This window comes from Felis catus, chromosome C1 (genome assembly GCF_018350175.1).
Source record: "Felis catus isolate Fca126 chromosome C1, F.catus_Fca126_mat1.0, whole genome shotgun sequence".
In the NCBI taxonomy this organism is placed as follows: domain Eukaryota; kingdom Metazoa; phylum Chordata; class Mammalia; order Carnivora; family Felidae; genus Felis; species Felis catus.
In genome coordinates, this window is record NC_058375.1 from 1,092,924 (window position 1) to 1,103,198 (window position 10,275).

General features: G+C 62.4%; 1 protein-coding gene and 1 long non-coding RNA gene across 5 annotated transcripts in view; one reads left to right on the forward strand and one right to left on the reverse strand.

Moving 5' to 3' along the window:
- The window catches only part of SKI (SKI proto-oncogene), a 69,837-nt gene that overhangs the window by 41,561 nt on the left and 18,001 nt on the right, over positions 1 to 10,275 (forward strand). The window lies entirely within an intron of this gene.
- On the reverse strand, positions 944 to 2,952 carry LOC109502028. Its single transcript, XR_002160343.2, has 2 exons — positions 2,580 to 2,952; positions 944 to 1,861 (listed from the first exon to the last, which is right to left on the reverse strand). It is a non-coding gene; the product is annotated as an uncharacterized LOC109502028 (long non-coding RNA).

Sequence of the window (10,275 nt, forward strand, 5' to 3'; positions counted from 1 at the left end):
TGCAAGTGGACGGAGCGGGGGAGGGGCACGGCCAGTGGAAAGTTGTTCCCCCGCCAAGGCAAACCCGCAGTCCCAGCCCTGCACACAGAAGGGCTCTTTCTCCCTAATTCTGGTCCATTGTGAGTGTCCTGTGGGGGAGACCGAGGGCCTGCGCGGCCTGCTTACTCGCAGCTCTCCCGAGACAGTGAGCTGTTTCCTTTCAGCTGTTGAAAGGGGGGTCCTTTAAAAAGCAGATTCGGTGGGGACCCCCCCCGCCCCCAGCCGTCTGTGTCCTCGGCCGAATAGGAGACACTTGGCGCCCCACAGCCCCTCCTGTCACCATCCCCAAGAGAGGGGCCTGGGCATGCCCGGTCTTCACCGGAGGAGCCTGGCTTCCTGGAAGTGTGCTCTCAGGGGTGACTCCCCCTGCACAGCCCGGCGGGCTCTTGGCCGTGGGGTCCTGGTGGCCTACAGAAAGTGCTCCTCCTGGAAGCGCCCCGGGGGCTGCGCTGCCCGACCCCTCCCCCACCTCAGACGAGCCTGGTCTACAGCACGACCCGGGAGAGGCTGCTGTTGGATATTTAAAAACAAAACCAGGAGACCCTGATCCGTGTAAGTAGATATTCGAAGTGCGGCATCGCAGGAGGTGAGGGTCAGCGCTCAGGGGTCCCGGGTGGGCCAGTCCCCGCAGGGAGCAGAGCCGGCCCCAGGCTCGGTGCAGGGGTCACCGCCAGCGGTCTGTGGTAGACGGGGCCCTCGGGAACCACGGACGCCCTTGTTTTCCGTGAGCCCGTCCCAGCCGCCTGCTGCGTTATTCCAGGGTCTGCGGAGGGGCTCCCGGCCTTGCCGCCCAGCCGGGCCGCTGACGCCGCCAGATGGTTTCCTGGGAGACCCCGCCCTTCCCTGCGTGGCCTTTGGCTCCATGCCGCGAGGGGCCTAGACACCAGGAGGGGACGGTGGGTGGTCAGGTGGCAGGCCAGGCCCCCCCCCGGTGCAGGGATGTCACCGGACACTGGCCTGGCAGCCTTGGCGAGTACCTTGGTGCCTTGAGCCCAGGCTGCCGCCATCCGCCAGGCCCGCCGTCCTGGGCGGGCCTGCTCCCAGCCCCCCTCTCCTGCTGGTGCCGGGGGCCTGGAGTCCGTCCCTGGACGGTCAGGAAGGGGGCATTGGGGGTCTTTGGGCCTAGTGACCGGTTTCGGAAATCTGGGAGGCGTTCTGTTTTACGGGCCGGTCCCTGTTGTAGGGTGGGCCGTGTTCTCCCTGCGTCGGCACCTCGGAGGTAGCAGAGCCTGGGTCGACCCATTTCTCAGAGGGAAAAGCTGGTGTGGTCCGAATTCTTCTCAGGTCTCCCGCCTCAGGCCTCTCTCACGCACACCGTCCTGCCCTCTCCGGGGTCCCTGTGAGCCAGGGTCCACGTGGGCCTGGTGTCGCCCCCACCGCCACCTCTGTCAGGGCTGCAGGCAGTGCTGGCCCAGAGCCCCTCAGGCTTCTTGTCCCCTGCCCGCCCCACCTCAGACAGGAGGGGCCAGGCTCCCTGGAGACCTTGTTTGAGAGTGACACGTGCATTTTTGCAGACTGTGCTGTTTTGCTGGGTTCCTAGGGAGAATGCGCATTGCTCGGGACGGACCCTTGTGGTGGCCCTGCTTTTCTGCGCGCTGGTCAGAGCCCTGGGAGGTCCAGTGCCTGCTTCTGGGCCGTGTCCGCGATCAGAACGCACTCCTCTCGTGGCGGACCCGCCAGCCGTCTTTCAGCCCTGGCGCTTGGGACGCTCCGCCGGTGACTTTGCCGGTTGCTGGCCAGCCTCGTTGCCACGGCCCGGAAGTGGAGGCGGCCCTGCGGGCCCGGCAGCGCCCCCCTGTCCTCTGGGCTGTTGTGTCGGTTTCTATGGAGAGAAAACAAGGAGGCGCTGCCGCCACTGCTGCGCGGAGGAGGCGGAGGAGGGGGGGAGGGGAGGAGGAGGCGCTGAGGAAGCAAAACAGCTCTGGCAGGGGCGGGGCCGCCTCTTCCTGGCTGGGACAGAGAAAGTGCTGGTCTCCAGAGCCGCCCTGCAGCCCCCCTGCAGCCTGATGGCTCCCTCTCCCCTACACACCCGCCTCCTTTGCTGACTGCCCTTGGGGGGGGGGGGTCTGTCCTGGGTGGGGGGATCTGCCCCGCGACCGCCCCCCAGCCCCTGTCTGGTGGCGGGAGTGTCCGGCTGGGTGGAGACGGTCCCACAGGGTCTTGCCAGTGCGCCACGGTGATGACCGGTGATGGCCAGACCAGGGTCTCTCTCCCTTTCCTGCCCACACTTCCCTTCCGATCCCTCGCACCCAGCCGCAGCCTCCTCGCTTGGCTCTGGGTCACCCTGCTCTGCTCAGTGCTATTTGCACGTACGGTGTGCCAGGCACCGCAAAGGTAAGGGGCCAAGGCAGCGTCCCCCTGCTCATCTGGGCCACCAGCTCCACAGGTGTCATCTCCCAAGGGCCCCTCCCCTGCTGACCTGCGATCCACAGCAGGGAGGGTCCCCAGGCCTCTGCCCTGCGGCAAGGTCTCCTCCTGGCCGGGAACTTATGCACTTATGCTGCCCAGATACCTCCCCGGGGTGAGTTCCCTTCCATTACCTGCCACCCCGAGGAGGTCTGGGGGTGGAGAGGTGGGCCCGGACGTGGCGCTCCTCTGTGTCCCTGGCCGGAGGGTGGGTCGGTGCTCGGTTTCCGTTCTGAGACTATCCCCGCCAGTGGCCAGTGCAGAGAGGGGAGTTTAGGGAGACATGCGTGCTTTTCTCCACGAACGCACACGAGGCCTTCCTGGTGACAGGAGCAAGAAACGGTTGTACTTTGTAAGTTGAACTAGGAGCACAGAAAAGCTTTTTGATCTTGCTGATGTGTAGTTTTATTCCCGTGTGGGCCTACTGGAATATTCTTGAGCCTCGCTGGGCAGTTTGATGCAGCGTGCCTCTCTCTGGCTCCGGTTCAGAGGTGGCCTTGGGCGTAGCAGAGCCCGGCAGCTGCGGGCGGGTGTGGCCTCTGCTCTCACTCTCTCCAGTGAGTTTCCATCTTCCCTGACGTCAGCGGGATTTTGCATGGATTTGCAAGGTGTTAACAAGTGGGCTTAAAACTCTAGCTCTGGAAGATTTTGTTTTGTAACAGATTAGAAAATGGCTTCCAGGGTCCCGTGCCTGGTGTGAGGGGAGGCTCAGCCGCGAGGCGCCGGGCTGGGCGGCCTCTCAGGCGACACTTGCGGGTTCTTGCGGGTCCGCTTGAGGCCGTCATCTGTGGGAAGCCTTTGCCCAGGATCCTGAGGGACCGCGGTGGCCACTGCTGAGGCCGTGTGACTGCAGGCCCCGCATTGATGTGCACGTCAAGGACCGTGCGGGGCCCCGGTCGGGGAAGCGAGAATGTGCCCAAACCCAGACACAGAAGGTTCCCTCTTCTCTGCAGTGTTTTCCAGCTTGTCGCAGTGGTTTTCATTGCTGTTTAAGGTCCTTTCCAGTAAAGGCAAATTAAAAAATTTAGGTTACTGCCCTAAGTTTTACTGTTCGGCTTTATATTGTGCAATGCCAGGGGCGCCTGGGTGGCTCAGTAGGTTGAGGTCGTGATCTTGTAGTTTGTGAGTTCGAGCCCCGCGTCGGGCTCTGTGCTGACAGCTCAGAGCCTGGCACCTGCTTCGGATTCTGTGTCGTCTTCTCTCTCTGCCCCTTCCCCGCTCATGCTCTGCCTCTCTCTGTCTCTCAAAAATGAATACACGTTAAAAAAAAAATTATATTGTGAGATGCCAGTTTTAAGTGCACACACGAGAGTATGTAATTCGAATGCAGGGTCACTGGCATCACACAGTTTGTGTTCTGTGCCTGGAACACGCGTGTGTATTTCCTTATTACCCGGAACAGTGGAAACACAGCACAAAGCTGACTCGGCCATTTCTCTGTCACTTCCTGCTACACGCACGTGCCACCAGTACCCTCAACCCTGCCCGATCCCCCCACCGCTTCCCTACACATTCAGCTGGGCAGGGGGACCAGGACGGTCCACGGCTGCGTGTGGGGCGGAGCCCTGGCCTCCCGGGGCTGGGAATGCCCGGCGGCGACGCAGGGTCTCGCCCCTGACTCTGGCTGCTTTACCTCCCTGGAGTCACCAGCTCCATGCACGCCCCGTTGTCCCATCAGACTCCACGATACAGAACATTCTATCGAAGAAGAGGTTACCGAGCATCCCTGGACAACGTCCGCAGAGCATTAAACCCCGTGAGCGCACTGCCTGCCCCTGGAGCCAGCCGGGGGGAATGTCTTAACTTTTAGATTAAGAAACCATCAGAGGCCCAGCTTGCGAGCACCCAGAGGGCAGGCCTCCCCAGACCCTCTTTCCCACCCTCCCCCTGCCTCCGGAGCTGCTGTGGAGGCCAGGGGTGCTCCGCTCCTCATGTGAGCGTTAGGCTCTGGGGGGCCTGGCGGACTTTCCTGTTCTGAGTGGACGCCACTTGGGGATGTGTTTTTATTAGACCCTGAAGACTGGAAAGTGTTGGCTCCGCACAGGAGAAGTTTCGTGGCCCGAGGGAAGTGGTGATCTCCCGGGGTGGGCACCTAGGCTCCTTTGAACATCACCCACGGACTCTGTGCCTCGGGCCCCGCCTCGAGGGGGACTGCTGGGTCTGCCCCATGGACGCAGGGCCTGGAGCCAGGCAGTGCTCCCCACCCCCTCTAGCACACTGCAGGGAGCACCTCCCCTGAGTGTGCGTTAGCTGCAGGCTTCATCCTGGGGTGGGGGGGGGGCAGCCAAGGGGCTGTTTTAGAGCAGAGATGCCTCATCCTTCTCGCCCGCTACTTGGTTTGAAGCCTTCGCTCTTGGTGGCTTGCAGGGTGAATTGCCTGCAGGGTCGCCACGGAAATGCAGGTCTGGTGGGTGAAGTGCCTCGGATGTCACCGTTCCCGTGTGTGTCTCCTGGGCGTTAGGGAGGGAGGCGTGGGGCCGGGGCCGGTGGGGCCCTGCGTCTCCTCCGGTTACCCCGCGGCGGGGGGCTTGCCCACCACTGCCCAGGGCTAGCAGCGGCCCTCTGTGCTTGGATGGAGTCAGAGGTCATACTTGGTTGGCGGTAGTTGGCCTCTTGGGGTTGGGGCAGGGCCCTTGGGAGTCAGGTGGTAGCCAGCCAGGATCTGGGATCCAGACGTGGGCTGGAGTTTGGAGTTCTTTGTCCTTTGACCCCACCAGTGCACCAGCCAGCGCTGTGCCCATGTTGCAGGCGCGCACGCAGATGCGGCCGCCCCGCTGGGCCGGGAGTATCTCTGCCCCCTCCTCCAGGATGCCCGCCGCCAGGTTCCTCCTCCTCCTCCCCCCTCCCGGGCCCCCACGCCAGCCCTCCCGCGGCTCCGTCATAATCGAGCTGTTATGCATAATTCATCGAGGGTGCTGAGCCTTGGAGCCTTTGTGCGTGGGAAGAGGGGCTGAGCGGATGGAAGGCTTTCTCTGCACGGAGGCTTGGCAGGCTTGGGCTTGCTGGCTCTCCAGGCCCAGCTGCTGCTCCTGCAGGGGTGGGTGACGGGGTGAGATGGCACCTGGAGAGGTGCGTGGCCGGGGACACAGCCCTCACGTGGGGCTGGTGGCCTCGGGGGTCAGAAACTGCGGTAGGGCCGCCTCTCGCGTGTCCTGTCTGCCTGCCGGTTCCTTTCTCTGAGGTTAAACGCCTCCCCTCTGCTCCTGGCCAAGGTCCTGGGAGAGGCACCGGCGTCCTGAGACCTGTGGCTGGCGTCAGGTTGAGAGTTTCAAGGAGTGAGAAGGCTGTTTACTGGAAGGCGGCCAGAGGCAGGAGGCCGCCGGGTCCCCGAGGCCTGCGGGTGTGGCTTCGGCTTGAATTCCGTGTTGGCTGGGTCTGAGGATTCAGCGGCGTCTCCGTCCGCCCCTTGGCCGGCATCTGGGCCGATGTTCTGCAGGGACGTGAGGGGGTGTCTGTCTTTCCAGGGCCACCTGTGACCCTGCCCCTGCCAGCCTGACTGCTTTGTGTTCAAAAGAAGCGTCTTCTCACGTTTTGCTCTGTGAGAGGCCCCTTAGGCCCCTGGGGTGGGGGCAGAGCTGACCTGACCCCTCCTTGAAGTCGTCGTCGGGATCCCCTCGTTTCAGACCGCGTCACCCACACCCCGTATCAACCCCCAAAGTACCTTCTCGCCCGGCGCCTCTTCTCTGAGGCCTTCCACCTCTGACAGATGACAGGTCACATGACACATAGTATACGCGCCCTCACACGCTCGCACACGCTGGACATACGTGCGCACGCCCACACACACCTTACAGATGCACATCCGCACACGTCCTATAGGGGCGCACCCACGCGCCCGCACACGCTGTACATGTGTGAGCCCAAACTCCTGCACACAACATACATACGTGCGCCCTCGCGCCCACGCAGGATATATATGCGTGCGCCCACACACGTGCACACACTACGTACACGCACACGCGCTCGCCCACGTTCCTTGTGTGAGCATGACAGGCGTCAGTGTGAATCAGGGATGTGGTTTTTGTCCTGAGCACAAGGTCAGGTGATGGGGGCGTGTGGGAGGTCACCCGTAGATTGAAGGAGAGCAGCCGAGGGCTGTGTGGGGTCCACACCCCAGACAGGGCTTGCAGATCCCTGAAGGTCAGAGGGTCACCAGGACCTGCAGGGAGGGCGCTGTCCACGTGGGAGGCGATGGAGACACCACACAGGTGGTGAGGGGGGCAGCACCACGGGGGCCCACGCACGTCCTGGTGGCAGGTGCGGGAGGCGAGAGAAGGGGCTGGTGACGGGAGCCCCCGGTGGGGGAGGGGTGGGGGGGGTCAGGAGGCAGGAGGAGGTGGCCGCTGCCCTCTCTGCCTTCAGCGTTCCCTGTTGCTTCCACGTCAGAGGCAGGGACTGGCCAGGGCGGCCAGGGGCCGCGGTCAGCTGGGGTGTCCGCAGGAAGGTTCCCGGGCAGCTGCAGGCCGTGCTGCCCCTGGCCCTCCCTTCCTGGGCTGGGTCTGCTAGGGCCACCCGAGTTTGCTGGTGGTTTGTGCGGAGGCCGGTGGGGGAGGAGGGGCGGCCCTCCTTCCGGAGGGGCCTCCGTGGGGCACGGGCCCCCCGCCCCGGTTCTTAGCCAGCCGGCCGGGGGAGCCGCGCGTCCTCCGCTGCGGCCCGCACTCTGTGCAGCGTTTGCAGTGACTCTGGTGACTCTGGATGGAGGGCATGTTTGTCTTCGTCGTCTCTGGTGGGGGCGGGAGGCCGGACGTGACAGCTGGGTGCTGGGGAAAGACCCTCCTGCTCACCAGCTCCCCCAAAACAAGATTATTGGGGAGCATTAAAATAAGCCCTGAAACAAAAACCATCGATTTTCAGAATGGCTTCATTGTTCTTGGAGTTCTGTTTTGTTCTCAGTCCTTCCGACACTTTCCAGTGACTGCTGAGGAGAGGGTCCATCCCCCCCCGACGTTGTCCCCCTGGGCACCCCCCACGCACCTTCTGATGCTACCGGTGAGGTTCTGCAGGGGCGTGGGGGGCCCACGGGGTCAGGATGGATGTTCTGCGTGGGAACCCATTCTCCGTCTTGGCTCCGGTGGGCGTCTCCGATCGGGGTCCCGGACCCCCTGGCCCGGTGGAGGTGAGCCTCCCCCTCCCCTCCTGAGAGCAGTTGGGCCGCAGGAACGGCGTATGGGCCCCCCAACCCTCCCGGAGCCGCCCTCTGCTTTTGAGGGTTTCTTTGTGTTTTGACAGACCGGCCGGTAGGTGATCCCCGAGCCCGGCGGGCCCTGGAGCCTGGAGCGTCCTTCCATCGTGGTGCCAGGCCAGGAGCGGCAGGGGTCTGGGCGTCCTTGGGGAAGGAAAGTACCAGCTGGTGCCATGAGTGTCAGAGCCCTGGCGAGGAGGGTTTCTGGGCCTAGTGAGGTCCGACTCCTGGGCGAGGGGCGCGAGCGAGGTCTAGCAGTCGGTACCTGCGTTTCCTTAGAGGGGACCGGCTTACTCTCAACAGCGTGGAAGTCGCAGAAGAGTTGACCTACTTAATTTTTTTTAAAAGATCAAGGTGAATCTTTAAAATTGCTATCTTCACTTCATTTTGAGGTTTGGCGTTGTCTTGCAAATTTAATCTGCTTCCCCTGTACCACAATAATCAGAAATAGGTTAATTTAAGTATAATATGAAACATGAATTATCCCGTGGAAAATATTAATGGTACTTATAAAAATAGCTGTGCAGATTCTAGAACTGTAAAATCTTCAGGAACAGTCCATAATGTAGATCTTGGGGCTGATTTAGGGTGGCTCCGGCTGGGGATTTAGAGTTTACCCGTAGGAGACGGTGGAACTCTGTCACAGAGCATCTCCTGTCCCGTTAGAGGACATGATGGGCCAGGAGGCCCTGCCCCTGCTCAGGGGCCGAGCAGGGATCGCAGGCCGGGCGGGGAAGAGGACGCCATCCCGTGCTGTGCCTGGTGGGCTCTTCCCCGGGGGGTTTGGCGGGGGGCTCCCTGCCCGTCGCAGAGCCCAGCACGCCCCACGGAGGGAGATCCCAGCAGCACGGGGCGGCTGTGGGCGGTGCGTCGCAGGCTGCCTCTTGCCCACTTTGTGCCTGTCCGTGGACAGGCAGGTGTGACTGGAGTCCCCCCATGTTCATATGTCCTTGTGCTCAAGGATGTGCCGACCCCTGGACCCACTGAGAGTGCCACGTGATCGCCGGAGGGCATGTGTTGGGGACATTTGTTCCCGTTGCTCTCAGGACCCAGCTTCCGTCACGGGCCCCCGCGTCTGTGGGGATTTGCCACGTCGGATGCTGATGTGTCCCCACACGTCATGGCCCCAGAAACGCGCCCACTTGAACTTGTCGGTGGTGGCATGACGGTGTTGACCTTGAACCTGGAGTGTCAGACTTCCATTCTGGTCCCCCTTCTGCCTCACCTCTGAAACCTGAGGGCCTGCCTCTCCCCAGTGCCGGAAGGTTCTTGGCCGCCGTCCCCGCTCTCTCCTCCTGGAATCCCTCCCCGTGTCTTCACGTCTGTTCCCACCTCTCATGTTTTCATCTCGTTTTTCTCTGCGCTGCGTTTGAATAATTTCCTTGAGAACTATTTTTATTCTGGAAAGTTCTGCTTTTTTCCAATCTGTGTGATCTTTTTTGATGTCTTACTCTTTTCTCGCATTTTTTTCTTTGCGTGTTTACTCATTTTGAGCTAGGGCTGTTACAGCATTTCTACCCGTTGCTCTAGCGGACGGGGCCCTGGGGGCCGGCCCGCTCCCTGCGTCTGGGGCGGGGGCCGGGGGCCGGCCCCGGACTCCGCTCATCTCAGCTTCCGCCGGGGGCTCTCGGAGGTCCTCGCGGGTCCGTTCCGCAGTCCCGGCTGGGCTGGGGACTCGGCGGTCTCCTTCCTCCCGGTACAGGCGGTTGGGGGTCTGCCCCTGGTGGTCGCCGCGGGCTACCCTGGGTTAGCGTGGCTGACGCATCACAGGGTTTTCTTCGTCTTTGGTCCCGGGCGCTTGGGCTTTTTTCCTCCTGAGCTCAGCCCCATGTCACGGGGGTGTCGTGCTGTGTCAGAGAAGACTGTGACGCTTGGAGTGGTTGTGGAGGACGACTCCGGGCCCCTCGACGCCGTGAGGCTGAGAAGCGGACGTGGCAGGGTGCCCCCCACCCCGCCCTGTTCTGTGGGGGTCTCCGCCTGACGGTCTCCTTGCTGATGTTTCTATGAAGAGTTTCCGTCTCTCACTTTGCGGTCTTGGCTTTTTCCTGCTGACCCACGAGCGATGGGAAACCGCACAATGAGTTGGACAGTCGGGCCCCCAGCACTTCCGCTGGCCCCCTCTGCTCCCCGCAGAGCCCCAGCCCTGCGCCCCCTGTGGCCTTGCTCCGGAGGGTGAAGCCCACGGGCTCTCGTCCCTGGGCTGTGGCAGTCTCGGTGAGGTTGATGTGATAGAAGGTTCCGGTCCCCTGGAACCTGTGGGCGACCCAAACGCCGGGCCCCGCCTCACCCGCCTCTAAACGTGCAGCCGGTTTCCAGTTGGACATGTCACTTAGTGGTTGAATTGCGTTAAAATCTGCCTGTTGAAAAAGAATTGGTTTTTAATTCAGCGTCTAGGAAATGGCTGCGTGTGTTCAGGCTCCTAGATGTGGTTTTCCTGTGACATCTCTACCTGCTAAAAACGCTCCGTCGCAGTCAGACACGACGTTGCTGATCTGCGAGAACTTCAGGCGCGTTCTCACGGTGCGGGGTCCCCGAGGCTGGGCCGAGCACTGCTCTGTCTTGTGCGTGGTTCAGGAGGCAGTGACGGCCCCACAGAGGGGTCCTCTGAGCAGGCTGCCCCCAGGTGCCAGCCCCGCGGCCCTGGGTCT